General features: G+C 45.6%; 1 protein-coding gene across 8 annotated transcripts in view; it reads right to left on the reverse strand.

The window, feature by feature from the left end:
* Positions 1-16,863, reverse strand: part of ZHX1 (zinc fingers and homeoboxes 1) — a 28,943-nt gene extending 12,080 nt beyond the window's left edge. For 4 of the 8 annotated variants that reach the window (XM_061373484.1, XM_061373477.1, XM_061373485.1 and 1 more), the window contains exons 1-2: positions 15,829-16,234; positions 15,637-15,735 (exon numbers count right to left, since the gene is read on the reverse strand). The gene's annotated coding sequence lies outside the window, so the exon portion shown is untranslated. Of the gene's footprint in view, positions 1-15,636; positions 15,736-15,828; positions 16,235-16,597 lie in introns of those variants that run through there. The other 4 variants (XM_061373478.1, XM_061373479.1, XM_061373480.1 and 1 more) reach the window with 4 other exon arrangements.
* Between the last annotated feature and the right edge of the window lie 3,682 nt (positions 16,864-20,545).

Here is a 20,545-nt window from a genome sequence, read left to right on the forward strand (position 1 = left end):
GTTCTCAACAGCCACCCTCTGCACTACTACTGTGCCTACATGCAAAGTGCACAGCCCGACAGGACAGGCTTCTTATGCCAAGGATACGGTTACATGGCATTGAGAACACTGACAATGCTCAATAAATCTTGGGTAATCATCATTCCAGGATGACAATTATTTAATAGCACCGACATTGAAAAATGCCCTTTTTGCACAAGTTAATGCTGGCAAAACCATGCAGAAGATATTTAACACATACACAAACTATGTATTGCAGGCCATCTCATTTACCTTTGCAGTGAGAGAACCATGTAGCAAAGCTAAACGGATCCATCTGTCTCAGTATCCTGAGGGATGAGAGGTAGGGCATTATTAACTGTGCTGCTTCTCCATGAGGCTGAAGGGCCCTTGACAAAAGACGGCCATCTGCCAAGACTCAACGTTGAGCAATGCTCCTGGGGCAGAGCTGGGTGGTATTACCTAATCCTTGTGGATCTTGAGCAAAATCTCAGAAATGCCAGAAATGCCCATTCTCAAAAGCTACTTAGCAGCGAGTTTTGCTGCCTGAAGCTTCAGTCTGAGAAGCGACTGTGGTACTCGGCAGTGCCTCAGCCCTAGCACAGCACGTAGTAGGATCTATACTCAGGGCAGTCTGTGTGAGCTTAGGGGCTTGCTGAGGTTCCCAGTCTGGGATGGCAGAGAGCAGAAGTGAAAGCAACGCTTGACCTGACCTGCAGTGCTGAAGCATGCTCGAGATAAGGCTGCAGATAAGGAACAAAATGGGAAACCAGTCCAACAAATCAGTGTTTTTCTCCAATCCCTCCATTTACCCAACAGCATTCACTCTGCCTGCAGGCCTACGGTTCCACACGCCGTTGCATCACCTGCAGCCTTCTAGTTCAATCTCTGTACCACACTTCTGTTTGCTGCGGTTCAGTTTCACTCATGGCCAATTGTCCTGTTCCTCCACTGTTCACCTACACAGCAACGTGTTTCTTTGGTGCAAGCAGGTCTCAGAAGAAGAAAGCTGCATCTATGGCCTTCAAACTACACTAAGTAGTAGTTGAGACCCCACTGAGAGTACTGCGTCCAGCTCTGGGGTCCTCAGTACAGGAAAGACATGGACCTGCTGGAGAGGGTCCAGAGAAGGGCCACAGAAATGATCAGTGGGATGGAGCACCTCTCCTATGAGGAGTTGGTCAGCCTGGAGGAGGGAAGGCTCCGAGGAGACCTTACTGAGGCCTTTCAGTTCTTAAAACAGGCCTGTAAGAAAGATGGAGAGAGACTTTTTAGTAAGGTCCGTTGTGACAGGATGAGGGGTGATGGTCAGAAACTAAAGAGGGGAGATTCAGGATGGACATGAGGAAAAAATTCTTTACAATGAGGGTGGTAAAACACTGGCACAGGTTGTCCAAGAGGTGGTGGATGCCCCATCCCTGGAGGCATTCAAGGTCAGGCTGGACGTGGTTCTGAGCAACCTGATCTAGCTGAAGATGTCCCTGCTCATTGCAGGGGGGCTGGAACTGGACGATCTTCAGTTCCTTTCCAACCCAAACCATTCTATGAGTGTATGATTTCAAACCCCTGTTTAATTCAAGCCTACGAAGGAGCTATGACAGCATTCATTAAAATCTCAACAAAGCAGGATGCTTACAACCCTTCCCAGCCTTCTTTCCTCTGCAGACTTTACAGAAAGCTCCATTCCCTTCTCCTTGGTGTTAATGGGTTCATTCAATCTGTAGCACCCTCCCTGACACATTCTCTCAGTTTACCAGGGCATTATGAAAAGTACTCACACTTGAGTAATTTATCAAACCAAGCATGCATCATCAAGTATGCACTCCAGTTCCTCTACATCACCTCTCCTGCACTGCTCACAGGAATGACCACGTGAGACCTTGCTGTGTATCTTGACTTTGGTGACGTCTGCAACATCCTGTTCCAGCAGGCCAATTACTCCAGCAAAAGTGGAATCAGACTGGCTTGACATAGTCTGGTTTTCACAAATCCACCCATTCCAGAACCTTGTTACAATTCTCTAGGCTCTACAGACTGCTTTGTTAGCAAATTCTTCCAGTATGGCCCTGGGAATGAAGATCCCATGAACCAGCCTCTGATTCCCTGCCAGTTTTTCTCCTCTGCTCATGCCTCTCCTCATTTAACCAGACTCCGTTTGCCTGTATCAAGTCTGCTGAGACCTCCCTGCATCCTCCATGAATTCCTGAAGATCATCACTAATGGTTCAGAGATTGCTTTGGCTTCTCCCTTACATACTTTAGGGTCAAATGCGTGACTTAATATTGTTTAAAATTTGCTATTTTTATCAGGACTGCATTTTTATCCCTCCCTGTTAACACTGACATTATACTGGGCAATTGGGTTTGTAATTAAATACGCCAAGTGTTTGCTTTATGTCAAAAGCAGCATTTTTCAATGAAAGAATCTGAACAGAACCCTTCAGTTAGTTGCACTCTTAATCCCTCAAGACATTCATCCCTGTGATCCCCTTCTGTCATTTTACCTCAGATTTTCTTACAATTGACACTCCCAGAAAACCAGCCCATGAAACAGGCATTTTCCCAGGAACATAAAAAAGTAAGTGCAGGTCCAGGACCTTATATTTTATCTCTGAGCAGGCAACTGCACACAACAATGCTCTTCAGAAACAGACCATAAACATTAAACATTCCCAGCTAATTAATAATTACATTAAGACAGATTTATTTCAGAGTGGAATTCAACACTTAAAATTGTTTCTATGGAAGATTTGCATAAAGACTTACAGAAATATGTTCTAAATACAGGCAGAAACCTTCTTTTCCTTTGATTCTAGTTTGAAAAGAGACAAAGGGATTGACAGCAGAAGACACACCTAAAAGAACCTGTTTGCAACAATTTCTTTACCCACCTCTTCCTTCCCTCCCCAAACACAAGTCGCTGATGCAGCAAGAAAATAAATGAGTTTACAGGAAGAGCTCACTGTGTTCAGGTTGCATGGTTTATGAGAAGGCATTTCTCCCCGCTGGCTGCATGACACTTCCATCCAGCGTGCAGGAAAAGTGTGCCAACAAAACATTCAAACCCAGGTAATGTGATTGTAAGAATATGCACAAACAGGGTGGCTCAGGAGAATAGGAAACAATAGAAATTGCTTCTAATGTTTAAAATCACCCAGATTACAAATTGCCTGTGATCACTCTCAACACAGAAAATGCTGTTTTGTCTTCTCCTTATAGCATCTCATTAATCCATGACAACATGCAATTGTTGATCTTTTGTTTATCCTCATTCTATTACCATTTATTCAGAGTAGATGTATCCATGTCAAAACCCATTCTGCACAGAGCTCACTACAGGCTAATCTGCTCTGACCTGTGCTGCCTCTCAGCAAGAAGGGTGAAGGACTTGTTTTATAGTGCCTTTTTCTTCAGTTGTTGATTATCTGCAAAGTCCAGGGGGCACTACTGCTTACTGACTCGAGAATAAAACCAAATATCTAAACCTTGCAATATTCACCTTTGATTCCCATTTTAAAGTGAGGTCTGGTTCTAATTCAGCACAAGAGTAGAATGTGTCAGACTGATTTCAGCAGGACTCCACGTGCGCTACAGGAACACTTCGGGTCCTTGCTGCACTACAATTTGTGACGAGGGAGGCAGCTCCCAAAGGCTGCTGTGCTGCCTGCCCACACAGCTTCAGGCTGCATGCAAGCCAGACCTGCTCTGGAGCACTGGGAAGCAGACACGAAGCCCAGCAGAGCCTGAAAGGGGCCTGCTGCAGGACATGGGACCAGACTTCCTCCGTTACCTCCTCTCCCCACTGGTTTTAATGGGTAAACTCCAAAGTCAACTTCAGAATTTCAGCACAGAAGTGACCACTAAATCCCCTACATTATCTTTCTCCATTACAAAACATTCCCCAGGTAACTCTGCAATGAGCACAGTAACTTCTGCCATTGCTTTCGACACCCAAAGCCATAACCAGCTTTTATGTCTGATCATACAGAAGCTACTGATCACATCTTACAAGTACTTAATAATCATAGTGCACTCATGAGGAAGTACCTTTTTCAACATACACGGTGCACGTCTCTGCTCTTCAGTCACATCAGCATGTATTTTCTACATGATGTGGGCACCTTGGCAGCTAAACCTCACACAGACAGGTCTTTTACTACTGAAATGTTCAGTTCTAATTGCGAGCTCTCAGTACTCCTACCATCAGATATCTCTGCGTGCTTGTTCTTGAAAGTGAGCACCAGCCTTCTGTAAATGCTTATCATACCCAATAAAACGGCAGCAGAGGTAGGGATGCTTTTTTAGCCTAGTTACAGCTCTGTTTGTTTTGCTTGCTGTGCTGTTACATAGGAGAAGGCAAGGAGGAAGAAATCAATTATTGACACAAAAAGATTTAAAAATGTCTTTTGGGTTCAGTAAACATTTAATTTAAGCCCCCAAATGTTTTATATTGGCTTTAAAAAAAAAGAACAGTAAAAAATAATTCATTTTTTAAATTGCTGATCAAAAAAGTTTCTCCTTATACCATCAAAGCAAAAGGTTTGATTATTCTGGGATTTCTTTCTTTAAAATTAAATAATCTGGCACAGACATAATGCCACAAAATACTCCTTTTGACTCGAATCTGCCTCTTTTTGTTTATTCCCAGGCAAGGAATTTCTGGAGACCTCCCTTTTCCCAGGCCCTAGCCTAGTGCTGCAAGTACAAGACCTTCCTTTCACTTCCCAGAGCTCGTGTCCCCATACACCTTTCAGCTTCTACAGACACCAAAGCAGCAGTCCCACAGATGGTCTCCCTTGCTAGATAGCCCGACTCATCCTCTAATCATCCCTCGTGCTATATAGGAACCCCCGCGCTTCTGAAGGTCACACAGCTCAGCACAGATTGTCTCCCTCTCCTCTCCCCCTCCTCCACTGATTGCAACTCACTGTACGTGCCCTTGTCACATTGGAAACCAGATTTCAGATCGGCTGCTATCTGCTTTAGTATCTGCCTGTCACCGCAGCAAAATGACACCTTCTCAACAGCAATGAACAGTATTGGGAGTGCTCTACCCTCAAACAAGTGGGACCGGGTCTCAGGGTTTACCCAGTGGCACACACAGGAGCACAAGGAGCAGCAGCAGCTTAAGGACTTCGCTGATGCATGCCAATACAGTAACCTAGACAGATGGAGGAAGAGAATCCATTGAATACAGGTGGTTTAGAACAGCCTGCAGGTGTGCATGAGCAGGTAACAAAACAGTCTGCAAACTCTACCTTGGATACAAAAAGGTAGTGACTCCTAGTTCTGCCTTTTCTTTTTTAAACAGTGAAATGCATTTCTCAGACCACAGGACTAGAGCCTTGCCAAGTTTCAAGTTCCTATGTCAAATCCCTGAGGAACAGAGCTGTTCAGAAACAGAGATAATACAGCTTTCACATTGAGATTGCCTCCCTTCCTCTCCTTTCTTCCCTTCTCACTGTCTTGCTCTTGAACCAGCTGAATGTTCCCCAAAACTCAATGAACAGAGAACAAAAGCAGCCTCCAAACAGAAACAGTGTGTGAGAAAGTCTTGTTTCCATGAACATAAGAAACTGAAAACAAGGGCTTCCAATGGACTCAGCAGGTGACACTAATACACACTGCCACACACTCCACAGGTATACACAGACCTGCATACACCAGGATACAGATCCATAGTTTGTCCAAAGGATTCCCAAAATACTTGAAATAAATGTATAAAGTCAAGCGTTCTATGGGCCAGCGTTTGGTGGATGAAGAAAAAGCAAGGACTCCAAAGTATCACTTTAAAAGCAAAAAACACCCAATATTACAGTTCTATTGCATGGGCCTAGATTAGTGCATGTCAAGAAGACTTTAAGGCACATTATCAAGGCTGCAACTACTCTTTAGAACCTCCTCTGAAGATTCTAAAGCTACAACGGGTTTTTGCTCACACACGCTTCCTCAGGACCTCTTCTGCGTGTCCCGGATCTGCCCCCTTAAAGCCTCCTCCAGCCTCTTAGGTGTGCTACCACTTCGAGAGAAGGTCAAGGAGCACAGAGTGTGTAACAAGTCCTTCATTTTCTCTGCCCCATCATTTGCTTCTCCACTTAGGAAGTCAAACATGTGACTTCAGAGCTGGTATTTAAGAGGGATTTTTTAACATGGCTTCAGGACGGCTTCACAATTGTCAGCTCAATCTCATAAGGACAGACAAAACCAAGAATTCACGAGGAATCTACTGACAGATTCCTCCACACTGGAGAGAGGTCGAACAGTTCTGTCCATGTTCACGAGCACAGCTGATCTTAGAGGAGCTCTTCAGGATGTGACCCTCTGACCTGATCCAACCAAAGCTGCTCACGCAGCAGCACTTTGACAGCACAGATACAACACTTCAGCTTCCCTCTCCATATTCAGGGTATTTGGCCACCACCATTAAGTGCACGTATTCCCAGAACAGTGCTAAATTACTGCCAGGACCAGGGCAAGATTGTCAGGCTAGCTCAGGTTCACCTGCCTTTCACTGCAATGCCAACACGCTTTTGGTCTGCTATGGATGACGTGACTTTAGGAACATGGTGGTGGCAGAGTCAGCATCTCAGTGCTGGTGAAGAGCTATAACCAGTTGCCTGAAGGGGTTGTGCAGATCTGTCAATTTGTAAGTAACCTCCATCCTCGAAGTTTTCAAAACTTAGTAAATCCCCAAACAACCCCCCTTGTCTTCTCAGTTAACTCTGAGTAGAAAGCTGGACAAGATGATCTCCAAAAGTGCCTTCTACTCAAGTTTTCTCCCCAAGATTCTGGGATGTTTCAGTACAGCTAAAGAGAAGGAGGGTAGCCCAAGCTGCCGGCATGAACACTCTCTGCAGGTCTCAACTATGTAGTGGAACACCACTGTGTACCAAGTTGACCTTTGTGAAAACCAAAGCATTTTTATTTGCAACAGTGACCTGACTGCACCCCCCCTGCTGAGTACTGTACTGTGCTCCTTAGGTGTTCCCGCTGATTTCTGTGGGAGACAACATCTTGTTCTGTGTGTGACAAAGACTGATCACCCCTTCCTCCCCCCCATCATGCATTCACAGAGTGGATAAACACTTTACTGCCATCAGCCCACTGATAAAAAAAGAGGTAAAAGATATGGGACTATCGAGCTTTTAAAGCAGCACATGTGGAATAAAAGCTGAGTCTCAAAGTACCCACAGAAGTCAGAGGGATGACTGTGTACTCAAGTTACCATGGTGCAATGAAGGGTCTTGAAGAGTCAGCATCCCAGAACAAGTATTTCATCCCATGGCACAGGGAGCAGGAAGTTTGCAGTTACCGTGTTGTACTTCACAAGTGCTGCTGGACTAGGAGCCCAGCAGTAGCCTGATGCTGTCCCACACTGCTCCTGGCTCACCTAAATAAAGGCCTTCGATGCAGCAGTGAAGCAACCCAGCAGCAAGAACCACCAAGTCTTTCACCAGCCTCGTTCCCTGCAGATGCCCCAAACTTTCTCCATGCTCCATGATTTACCATCCACTACACACAGGACTCTCCTATCTGCCCAGATCCCTGCTCAAAGGAACAACCCCAGTGAAGAGGCAAGTTGGAGGCTGCTCCTTCTGCCCCACCATGTGAGCAATTCTTGCAGGAGAAACACAGACCTCTGATGTGCAGGGCTGCCAGGGAGGGGATTACTGACAACACACGGCCCCGTTTCACTTTTTGTCTCTCATGTGCTGGTATAATGGTGGAAAATTAGCACAAGAGGATTTAAATGGAAAGCATGTAGTTACCTCAACCACTGTGAATAGCTGTGGTGCTGCTTTCTTCTTTTTGGCATTAAAGACCACCAAAAGATTTGGATTAGTTCTGTTTTAAAATACATCGGTAGTTTAAAGCTGCATAAATACCCCAGGGTCAAAATCGCACTCTCACTGACTTAAATGAGAATAGGCAGGAGAATTTTATTTAAAAATACTGTATGTGTTGCTAGAAACACATTTAAGCAGCAACAGAAAAGCCTTAAAAATTACACAGCACATCAGTTGGGTGGGGGAAGGAGGAAGAGAATAATCGGTGTTCTGTTCTAACCTCCCATTATCTAAAGTAGGAAAATCAAAGTAATTTTTAGTCAGAAACACTTTATTAATTTCATGTTTCAAGAATACCTGAACACAGATTTCCTCATGTTAGTTACACCTATCAGATTGACAAACATTAAAGCAGTTATCCTCAAAGAGCACCGGTGACTGCCACAAGTGCTGTCCTAACTGTAAGCTGGGAAGTTTTTATTCATGGGATAAAAGCACCAAGGAGAAAAAGGAAAAAATCAGTACTAAACCAGACAGTTTTAGTTAATATAATCTTTTTTTTTAGAAGCAAGTTATGTTAGTTGACTACGTTGGAAATTCTTAGTGAAAACACGGAATTAGTGGCAGTCAGCGACTAACCTTACAGGCAGACATTCACTTTGCAGACATCTGCACTGAGTGAGGATACAAATTAGTTCATGAATGACAGAAGTGCCCTGCCTCAAAGGTGAAAAAGCAGGACACATTGCTTTCTGTGTAAGATCTCCAGTTCAGGTTTAAGCATAAGCTCTGACAGGGCTAAAATCTTAACAGACATCAAACAATACACTTAATCTCATATGTGTAAAAAGTACCATATTTTGTCTCATAAATCCAGAGCTTTAAAAACAAAAAAGTCATGTTTGGATAAAAGTATTCTTACCTATTCTACATATTTACAGTATTACTTTAATAATACAGACATGTTATGCTGTTTAGGGGAATTTTTCATTCAATTTTTTATTTCTGAGCAAATAGTTTGATATAAATTGGGAAAAGCAGGAACCAATTATTCTCTGAAAAACAAGACATACAGAATTCACTATTTTCTAAGAAAATGACAAAAAAAGTAATAATAGTCTGAGTGAATGTATGTTGAGATAAAGGAGTGATAAAAGAAACACGCACTGATATAATTTATCACTTTACAAGCCAAAGCTCTGCAAACTGCCATGGTATCAAACAATGAGAATTTCTGGCCATTGATGAAAGTTATCAAAAGCACAAATGCAAATCGAGACTAGAAATCCTTTAAATCAAGGTTCCCTATGGGCAGATTTAGACAGTAATTAAATCACCTAGCTAAAACCAATTTTATTTCTACCAACTATCGCAGTTCCCATGTATTAGGATTGGTTTTGAATTCCAGCATTAGGCAATTGATATCTGGAGGTGTGGGGAGAGATACAGGGGAATACAAAGATTGGGAAGGAGAGGCAAGAGGAACCGCCTCTTGTGTCATTATTAAATCAATCAAATCACAAGAGCCCGGGATACCACTGGGGTGTGGGACTCAAAGAGAATGTTTATGAGTGTCCAAGTTTAGCATAAGAGAATAGGCAGGCCTGGAACCCCCAGGGAATCAGATGCATCTGTTGTTGTAGGCAGCTCCAGCAAAATGTTACTGGTTCACTTGCCTGGGGCAAACTCTCCTTCCCCCCCCCCCCTTTTCCCTTTTTTGACAGCCAAGTACAATATTAGCTTGCCTTTTTCTTTTCTTTTTTGGTTGTTGCCATCGTCAAGCTGAGGCCGGGTGAGAATATTTTGTGTCTAGACTAATAAATGTTTGTAAGGATTTTGCAAGACTGGTTTATGGGAACAGAATCCACTTTTTGTTTTTCTGCTGGGGGAAAAAAAAAAAAAGCAGCATTAAAAGCAAATGAGCACCATCGTGCATTTGTTTTAAATTGCATCTTACAGCACTGCTATTTTGTGTGCAATCAATACATAATTTGGAAGGAAATGCTTTTAAAATTCAAAGCTACCCCTGAGAAGCTAAGGTTCTCTTGGAAACTGAAGGAGGAGTCTGAAATTATTGTTCTTTTGTTTGCATCCCCCAGTGGGAAAGGCAGCACACAACTAGAAACCACTGTGCTTTGAGGCAGCATGAATCATTAAGAATAAAGATCAACCCCCCTTCATTTAAACATTAGATATTAAACTGAATTTAGGACAAAGGTCAACAGACCCCTTCCTTCCCAAGCAGCTATGGAGTTAAATAAAATATCAAAGGGACTATATAAACCTCCTGACTCCCTCTACTACAGTTAAAAATGTACTTACATTTTGCAAAACACGGCCTGTCTAGACCCCAGGTACGAGCATCAACTTAATCAGGGGGAATTACTGGGATATGCATGGGCCAAATCCTACATTTTCTTTTTAATACTTGTTTTGGAGGGCGGGGTATCTCAAGATGAAATGGCTGACTGAGCTTTTTATTTCACTGCTTTGGCTGGAAATGACTGAATCTTTCCACATAAAGTAGTGCAGAAGAAGCTGTGCTGGTGCAAAGCTATCTTCAGACCCAACCCTTCTGCAAGCTCTCACCCTCAGCCTGTTTCTCTTTCCCCAGACAGATCTCTGCAACATCCGGACTTAAACGTTCCCTGGTAAGGAAGTGGGCTCCTGCTCAGTAATACACAGATAGTAACTTCGTGAGGATCGCATCCAGAAATAGGATCCTCACTCATACAAAGGCGCACATATCCACAGATTCTGCCCTCAGAACTAGCTCGTGCCCCTCTGCATCTGGCCTGAACTGCTGTTAAAAGTATTGCTTGCTCTTTGTCAGTACACACATGTGACTACAGTGTACAGTGTTGACACTCATCATCCACACAAACATTAATACACTGGAAAGCTTTCAAAGCAAAGCATTCTGAAGTAAAATATCAGTGTACTGACAGTGCAGGAATGTAAAACTTCTCCCTCTCTGAACACTACATACAAGGATTAGTATATATTTCTAAGGAGGTGCACATGCAACCCGCTGCTTCACTTTGTGTAGAAAGAGTAAACTTACTTTGCTTCAGTATTGCTCTTTTTTCCTCACCTCCTCCCTCCTGTCCCCAGAAGAAACAAACAGCTGATATTAACAAAGCCTTATTTTGCTGGTGGAGGAACCCAAGAACTAGAGAATGAAAACCAAAATTAAACCCAAGAAAGCTACTTATCAAGAAACACATTTAAAGCGACTGTTGGTAGACTGTAAGGTAAAACATCCAAAGCTGCAGTCATCTCACCACACACAAAGGAAGGCCCCTTCCATCTCAAATGACTTTAATAAAATAAAACCACTCATTCTCTACTCATACACAAACTCCTCCAACACATTTCACAGAATCACAGCAGCACAGAATGGTCTGGGCTGGAAAGGGCCTTATAGACCATCTAGTTCCGACCCCCCGCCTTCTGCTGGCACAATTTAAGCAAACAGTTTTCAGTAGGCAAAATTTAAGTAGAACGTATTAGGAAGTCAACTTTGAAAAGCACTCTTAAAATACAAGCAGCACAGCTGTGTGGGTCTGCATCATATTTAAACAGCTACCTGGAATGCCAGCAGGGGTGTTACAGGGGCACCACTTCCTCACACCGATCCATGCACAAGAAATTTGAACTCAAGGGACACTCCAGGTACGGGGAACCTTTGGTTCAGACCAGGCCCCCAGTGAGAAGTCTGGGGGACAGAGGGCTGTAAGTATTCCACACTACAAACAAGGCTGGACACTGTGCACTGTTGAATGCTCCAAAAACCCCACTGAAGCTACAAATGTCTTTCATCTTACCGAGAATCCTGCTAAGAAACAGAAACCTGGGTCTTCACGCTTGTTCCACCTAACTCACTTGGCAAGTGCTGCCAATGCCTAAATAATCCTGATACAGCTCTTATACAGACCACCCTCAGCTCCAACTGATGTTGCTGAAGGCAACCTGTGTACAAAAAGCTGTGCGTAACAGCTGACCTGTGCAATAACAAGGCACTATTTTTCTCATTTTAAAGTGTTGTAAAGATTAACTATGAACCTCAACTCAAGAAGCACACAGCTATAGCTAAGGTTTAACAGCCAGTCTGCTACAGTCCACGCAGTAATAACTATTCTTTCCTGACTCCCTCCCCATTGTGTCCCCTTTACACTTTTTAGGATATAGAACATTACTCCAACTCATTATGACCTAATTACCAAAACAGAGCCTTACACCCATGCACAGAGCCAGCAGGACAGTTTTAAAGTCAAGAGCATTCTGACTAAGAAGTATCTTTCCATTATAACACAGAGAGGAAGACGATCGCATTACTACCATGCTTTGTTTAGGCTAATATACCTCCATTTTTAGGAAAGCCAGCCTTGGAGACCTCTGCCAAGATTGCCTCAGACTATACAAACATGCATTTCCACCTCTGAAGTTCTTAGTACCTTTGTAAAGAAAGACTACGTTAAAGTAACAGGAATGCAGCACACTCCTGTGCTACAAACACGCATTCAAGCCTTAAAATCTAAATGACTGCCTAATTCACAGTATTAACTGTAACCTAACAGCTTATTTCCCATCCAGTATCTGTGGTTCATGCTTTTAAGATTCAGGGTGCTGAACAGGTGGAACTTTTACCATAACAATTAGAAAGTTCAAAAGCTCATTTCTGTCCTTCTGTCTGGTGGGGTGAACTTGGCACTCAGAACGATACCGGCTTTGCCAAACAGCGAGGGCTGGCGTTATGCATGCCTCATTACACAGTTCTGTCTGCCCACTGTGGAAACAAAACTGCCAGCCTTCAAGCTTGCTTGAGCACTGACTTCATATTGTGAATCCCCCAGCAACACCTTCTATTCCTTCGGCTCCCAGAGAGACAAAGAAGGTGAGCAGCAGGTGGCAAAATTCCACTGGGGAAGGCAAAGTTTCACAGAGTGAACCTAAAAATACCACACTCACTTTCTTAACTGGCTCCAAACAATCTGAGGCCTGCTCTTGGGAAACTGAATATACTGAGCTCCTTTAGACCTGACAGGAACAAGCAGAGGTCATGCTGCTAAAGGATGCTTGCAAAGTGAAGTTCTGGCTTACTTCTGACATCTTAGGAGAGCAAAAAGGAGCATATTCAAAGTTCTTGACCATTTCTCCTAAAGGTTCTCCTATTAAGCCACATCTGCCCCTCTTTGACTCACTAGCAATTATCCTGCTTCCTGTGTTTTAGTACAATATTGCTCTTTTTACCATTTTAGTGTTATGAATAAAAGTACTTTACATTCCAGTTCATGCCCCTTTAGATCATCCTCCTTTCCACTGAGTTCTGTTAAACTTTAACATTCACTATGATCTCAAAGCTCTCAAGGATAAAAGAGTGGTCCACATCTTCCCCCATGTGACAGGCTCATTTCTGAAGCTGGTAGTAGAGACACTGTTCGATGAAACACCTTACAGTTCACTGAACTCTGAAGGCCATGAAAAAGACTTGGGTGGACCTTCTGAAGTTCCTTCCAGTTCCTCGAAGAAAGACAACAGAACTGGAAGGGAACCATCAGTTAAAGGGACGCAAGCACAGAATTCTGAAATGCCATCTGGCTGGTACAGGAGAAGGAAATGCATCATTTTTGCTGGCTTCCACCTCCACAGAAAAAGAAACAACTGTTTATGCAGCAAAATGGTTTGGATATTTTGGAAGGTCCTGAACTAGCCACCGAAAATACTAATAAAAATATTAAAAATATAAATACAAAATATAAAAAGAAAAAAGGAGAGGTTAATTGGAAGACTATAAATCTGAAATACTACTACTAATAATGCTGAAAACACAAGCAATCACATCCCTTTCACAGCCTGAAGAAGCTGCATTTATGCCCAATTTGAATATATTAGAAACTTCAGCAACAAAAAACTTGTATTCTTATAGGTATATACTCAACAAAGGTGATACTACTGACATGGAATGGAGAGATACACAAATAGAACATTAAGATCAATATTGCTGCCTATTCAGGGAATAGCAAATAAACAAAGGGAAAATGGTTCTACGGTGAAAATTGCATCACTTGTTTACAAGCCACCAAAAACTGGGAGATGAACTATGTTGGACATTTATGGATCAATGACCCTGCATCTGAAGCACAAGGAGAAGAAATATTGACCCTTCACATGCAGAAGGGAACAGCATGTCCATGCACGCAGCTAAAAATGTTCAGAACCTCCCCCTACACCCTGACTCCAAAATGGTTTTCACACAGAATTTAATAAACACACACCGAAAAGATCACTCTGTGCATTTTGCAACAAGATCAGGATTTCTAAAAATGAAAAACCATAAAAAGTCCTCAAATTGACAGCGTGGAATTCTTGACCTCCACTTCACAGGTAAAGAGAAACCGGTCACCAAAATAAAGATCAGCCATAGCTTAGCTACAGGTGACTGCACTTTGGTTAGTATGTGCAAACAGGATGGACCCCAGCTTCTATGTACTTAGTGCTTTAAAAGTTCCAATTTCATAAAGCAGGAAAAAATCCTTAACTCGCTCTGGAGGAAAGACTCTGACTTCAAAGATGCATGACTGTATTTTAAAGCAAACTTCCTCTAAGGTCACATCAAACAAAAGTGTCTGAATCATAACTAGATGAAAAAGTTACCAAAATTCAATCCTTTCCCTCAGAGCACATATAAACAAGTGGGGGGGAAATAAATAAAACAGAGGGAAAGCTCAGGGATAGCAGTAAGATTGAGTGAAATGATATAAACTGCTCAGTGAAGCAAGAGATACAAGAACCGGTCTTTTTGGTACATTAGGAACAAAAGGAATCCTAGCAGTAGTACAAAATCCATCAGTTGATACAAATCCCTTAGTACTAGAATCTACACAAGGCAGGACTGTTCAGCACACAGCTCTAACAGTCTCCAGTGATGTTTCGGTACCCAGTGACAAATACCACCTATTCCAGGAGTAACCAACAGTGATAAATGACAGCAATTAAGCCGGACACCAGGACACTGGATCCAGCTAAAGCACGCACAGGTCATCAAGGATGTTGCAAGACAGGAAATCATCTAGAAGAGAGCCCTAAGAAACCTGAAGAGCGGAGAGAAGTCTTATGCCTCACAAAGAAAAGCCCTACCTCAAACTGCTACGTTTTACAAAGATGAGTTTGGGGACAGTCACAGCAGAGACACTCATTACCCAAACGAGAGAACAGACGGCTTCTCAGTCTAGCAAAGGTACAGGAAACACTAACCTTAAGTAAAAACCACAGCGTATCAGTCATGAAAAATGGCTCCTACTTCTAATCGGCTCAGGGGAATTCATTTACCACCACAAGTGAAACAGACTGCCTTGCTGGCAATGCTTAAAGACAGTGACAAAAAGGTTTTCTAACCAACAGGTCATGGCTCAAAGAGATCATGTCCTCTGGTTTTCACCATGCAGGTTGCTTTAAGCAGCGGTTCTCCAAGTACTCACAAGCTTGCACTATTCTTGTGTGAAATCCTTCTCGGCAAACCCGAACAAAACGCAGAGTGCTGGTCAAAAGCAGCAGCACAACTCTGAAAATTCCTCTCTCGTTCCGGCGTTTCACGGCACATTTGTGCTCATGTAACGAGTTTCCTAACCGAATCCTCTATTGATTTACTTAGTGTTTAGATGCCCACTATACTCTCTGGACATCCCTACGTTAATATAAGCGGGTCCTACGCCAGCTTGCAGACCGAGACATCTCAGCCTTCACTACTTCACGTGATGCTTCGTGCAAAGTAAACTTCTCCATCCCTCCGGCAGCTCCTGAACCTACACAAAGTCCAAGCAGCTCAGAAATCCCGCACAGGTACCTACCAGTCAACGCTCCCTACTGCAGATCCTCTGAGCCCAGAACCGCCTCCATTACATGGTTTATTAAAGCCGGTGCTGATCTCCAGTGCTGCACATGCTGATCTAGGGGAGAGCCGAGCATCAGAAGGAGCCCCAGGACACAAACACCCCCACCAGAGTAAACCAGACGTCTTCCCCAACTTTGCCTGCACAGACACCGTGCCGCTGCTCCGCGCTCGGCCCCGCTCTGCAACGCCACGGGATGCGACACAACTCGGGAGCCACAACTTCATGGCTCGCCCGCTGCCGTCAGCCTGCGAGGCCGTCAGTCCGTCCGTCAGCCCGAGCGCCAGCGCGGGTGCGCGCAGCCCGTGACCCCGGCCGGGAGCTCCAGCTCCTGCAGCCGCTCCGGGACGGAACTTCTTCACTTTCCTCCCCGAGCGACGACTCGGACCAATCTTCCTCCGTCCGCCCCGTGGCGAGCAAAGCCACGCACAGGCTCCGGCTCCGCGGCTGGCGCAGGGCGGAGGAGGGAAGAACTGACCCGAACAGGATCAATCCCCCGCGGGCAGGGCCGGGGGCTGGCAGCAGCCCGCTCACAACTTACGCCCTGGCTCTCCCCCCCCCCGCCCCAGCGCCGCCTGCCCCAGCCCGCCCGGAGCCCGCCGGCCCCGGCAGGCAATGCCCGCCGCCGCCGCCGCCGCCAGACAATAGCGAGCAAGGGAGGGAGCGAGAGAGGCGGGCGGGGCGCTGCCGGCCCACCGCGCACACCCCGGGGGCGGCAGCGGGGCGCCCGCCCCCACCGGCCAGGAGCCGCCCTTGCCCCGGGGAGGCGCTGGCCGGGAGAGCACCCGGCCCCCGGGGCGCAGCGCAGCGCAGCGGGGCGGGCAGGGACACGCCTCCCCGCGGGGGCCGCGCTCTCTTCCCGGCTCCGAGGGCCCCCTGTCCGCCCGCGCCACAGGCGACGGCCGCCGCGAGCCCCTACCTGCCGGCGCCGCTGCGCCTCGCCCCCTCTGCCCGCGCCGCCCGCCTACCCGCAGGCCGCCTCCGCTCACGGCCGCGCCGCCATCTTGCGTTTCACAAACTACTGCACTTCTTTTGGGGCGGGGGGGCGGCGGCTGAGCCGGGAACTCCCAACGCCGCCGGCCGCCCGAGACCTCTCCTCGCCGCCGCCCGCGGCGCACACTCGCATCCTCGCCGCCTCCCTGCCCCGTGGGGGGTGCGGCGCCGAGGCCGGGCAGCGGAGGCCGGTGCCTCAGCCTCCCTGGCAGGGAGCGGAGGCGGAGCCGCTCCCCCGCCGCCCCGCCCGTCAGGCGGCGGACAGCAGCCGGGGGGCGGCCCGGCGCCGCTGAGGCAGCGGGGGGCCAGCTGCGGCTCCTCGCCCTCAGGTCAGGCCGGAGGACTGCGCGCTGCGACGACAGCGAGAACGAGCCGGGAGCTCCCGGGTGGCAGCGGCGCCCTCGCAGCCCGCTCCTCCCCTCCGGCGGCGAACTTGGGCCGCGCACCCCGCCGGGCGTTAAGGACGGCGGCGGCCGTAGTCCCGCGGAGGGTCCCTGAGCTGTCGCTGAGGGAAGCCACGGCCGCAGGGTGCAGGAGCAGGGTCGAGTGAGCACAGGAGGGGCGGCTCTGAAGGCATGGAACCAAAATCGCCCTGGTTTTTGTTCAGTTACAGAACTTGGGGAAACGGGACTTCTTCCTTTAGTACATACCTACGTATTTTAGTCACATTTTAGTTTTTAACTCCCCTACGCAGTATCCTTTCGTCGTTGTTTGCCATTTTAGGTCAGACGCTAAAATACATCTCTTTCCCTGAGAAAGGAAAATGAAGTTGTGGCATGCGATAATCTCCAGGAGTTAACAGCGAACAGTTGATCATGGGAGATCAAGATTTACACAGTTACGGACATTGAAATGTGTAGATACGGTATCCTGTCAAGACTAGTGGCAAGCAGGGGTTGGATTAAAGCTTTGAGAGAAGTTCGGGTGCCAGGAAGGTTTCTGGTTCCTCGGTTCCACTCTCTCACTCGTGCTGAGGTTTTCGGACAGGAGCCTCGGTGGGCAGCAAACTGGCATTACTGTCCCAATGGAAACCGCTGGCAGCAGATGAGGTGGAGACCGAGTTAAGGAAGAATGACATTAGTTCCTTTGTGAAATTTCCAATGTCACCCATTGCATTAAAATGGGAATTTTCACTATAGTTTTCCTTCCTCCTCTGCTTGCCGTTGCCTTATGACCGACACACCAAGAGCAGGGTAAGCTGCTTGCATACAGTTCTTATTTAAAAGAGCTGGCTTTGAAGTGGTGGCATGTTACTGGTCAAAATTACTGTGTGATAAAAACAGAACAGACAAAAACATGCAAGAATTTCATTGATTTTTTTATTAATCCACCTCCAAACAGTACAAAAGATGAAAGTCCGCATAGTACACATGTGTTTGGGACAAACATACTAGAAAAAAAGTACAACTCGCCTGCAAAACCAGCACCCACAGAGGGATTGCACAGGTGGGCATTCAGCATCACCAGATACCTCTGAGAGGTGACATAACACAACAGCCACGTTTTTTGCCACTTGTTTGATCCCAAAACACACTAAAATGTATTCTGTTTGTCTGTTTTATTGTAATTTTCTGACAAATCAAACAAGAGAAATTTTATCTGCTGGTGTAATGGGGCATACATTTCCAAACCAGGGTATTGCTTTACTTGTGCTTAAATATACTTACACCAACAATACATGAACTCCAATGAAACAAAGAGATACAATTCTCTCCAGGTACCTAGAATTCTGTGGTTTAATTCAGCTACAAGCCACTGTACCTGCCCTAACGGTGTCTGTTAAAATGCTAGGACCCTGGGAAGAGATTCTTCCTGAGTTCTGACAACTTGGACTTCGTCTCGGTCAGGGAATCTGACTCACTACCATTAAATGGTCACAGGAGGAATCTCCCTGTATGTCAAACGAAGGATGCTCAAGCCCTGCTAGGTAAAAGATTATGGTGAGACTAGAGAAAAGTCTCACACTCCTGTTATGTCTCACACTTCCTGTCTTTCAAGAATGGCATAAGTACAATACAAAGTGTTGCCATGTTTGACTGCCTGCAAGGGGAGAAAGAGGGAGCCACAGACTGAGAAAAGCACCCTCCTTCCATAGCCCACAGCCCTAGAAAGCATCTGGAGAAGAGCTGTTGACAGACTGAGGTGAACTGCTTTGCCAGGGTGGACCTGCAAGGTCAAGGCTTTCCCTACTAAAGCAGCCAAAGATTATGCCAAAGACAACAGGACAGTGATAGAAAGTGCCAGAAGACACAAACCAATTCACCTTCACTAATTCAGTTTTGTCGTAATATTCCCAGTGCTGGTAAATGCACTGACAGATAACTGCATAGAGTTTTTCCAGCTGCAGAATGTTGAAGTTCTTTGTTATCATGGTGACAAAATGCAACGGTTGCTGAGGAAAAAAAAAAATAAGGAAAATACAAGTGGCACTTCAGAGACGGGATTCAGTATCTCAGAAGCTTGAACTGGAGAAAATGAGTTAATTTGTCATACTTCACAGAAAAGGAAGGTTGAATTTTCAGACACTATTTTATTACTACTCAAGCTATCGCATCAACGATCGTAATTCCAAATCAACTGCTTCCAGAACAGCAGTGACACAACCTGCTTTGTTATAGAGCAGCAGGCACAGCAAAGCCACTGTTGTTTTCCATCAGAGAAGCTGTGGCTGCCATGCAGGATGCTGTATATGGATCTCTGGATCTTCTAGATACATGCAGATGTATCTAGATGGATCTTCTATGTACATGCAGATCTTCTAGATACAGCCATGCCAGCTGCAAACAGAAGGATCCTGAGGCGCTCACCTTCACCCATTAACTGGTTGTGTATTGTGTGATGTTCTGAAGCTGTAGCTTAAGAGAGCAACCATACCAAATGAAAACATTACTGCCTCACAACTGCCTCTCATCAAAGTCTGCCTCCCTCAGAGCATCCACTGCAACCCTTGAGTATTCCCCTCAACTTCATTCTATCCAACATGCTTTTGGCTGGTGCAAACAGAAAGGTAGGATGTGTCAGAGGTGGATGGTCAACATCCCTGTGGCAGCTGCACCCACTCTGACAAAAGCCCTGACCAAAGCCTGCAAAAGCTTCCCCCAACAGACAAGAGCCCAGGAAAACTGAGCCCATGGGGGCTAGGTGACCACATCTGACCACAGCTCAGATCTGAGCAGGGTAGAAATGGAGCCCCTTGGGTAGCTGTTCGGGGTCGCTCCTCCTCAGAGCAGCAGGGCTAGAGTTGGGGACTCTCCCCTTGGGTCAGGACATCATCCAAGGGAGCTCCTTGAGGTCGAGAGCCTCCCATTTAGGTGAGTGGCTGCACATTTTGGATCACTGGCCATCAACATGAAGAATCAGCAGTGTAGTGAAAAATCCATGTGGCATCACAAACGTGGAGTTAACATTAGTGGAGCTTTAACCAAGTTCCAGTAACACAGTGCTTTTAGCCTCTATTTACTGCTTCCGTGACATCCACTATCAAGAAGATTGCCATTATTACAAACAAGACTAAACTTTACTGTAGAAACTTAGTTGATCTTGATTTTGTTTCAAGTTAAGTGGTATCGATAGGCAAAAGTATGCAACAAAAAAAGCTCTCAGGTTTGTGAGAGGAGTGTTTCTCCCACATGCTTTCTTTAGGTTATTAATTCTATGAAAGCAACTTGGCGTATGATGAGGTAACTAAAACCCCCCACAATGCTACTGATAGCGGAATAGACTCCACAACTTCCTTTAACAAAGTTGTGGAGTCTATTCCGCTATCACTACCTTCAAACTGCATTAAGATGTTTCTAAAGAACTGACTATTCATATACCAAACAAGAGATTTGGTTTAAAGCCTTTTTGTCATATACAACAGACTGAATACACG

The sequence above is a fragment of the Neopsephotus bourkii genome, unplaced genomic scaffold (genome assembly GCF_033783945.1).
Source record: "Neopsephotus bourkii isolate Nb327-2 ecotype Australia unplaced genomic scaffold, CSIRO-AGI_Nbou_v1 NB_1630, whole genome shotgun sequence".
Classification (NCBI taxonomy): Eukaryota; Metazoa; Chordata; class Aves; order Psittaciformes; family Psittacidae; genus Neopsephotus; species Neopsephotus bourkii.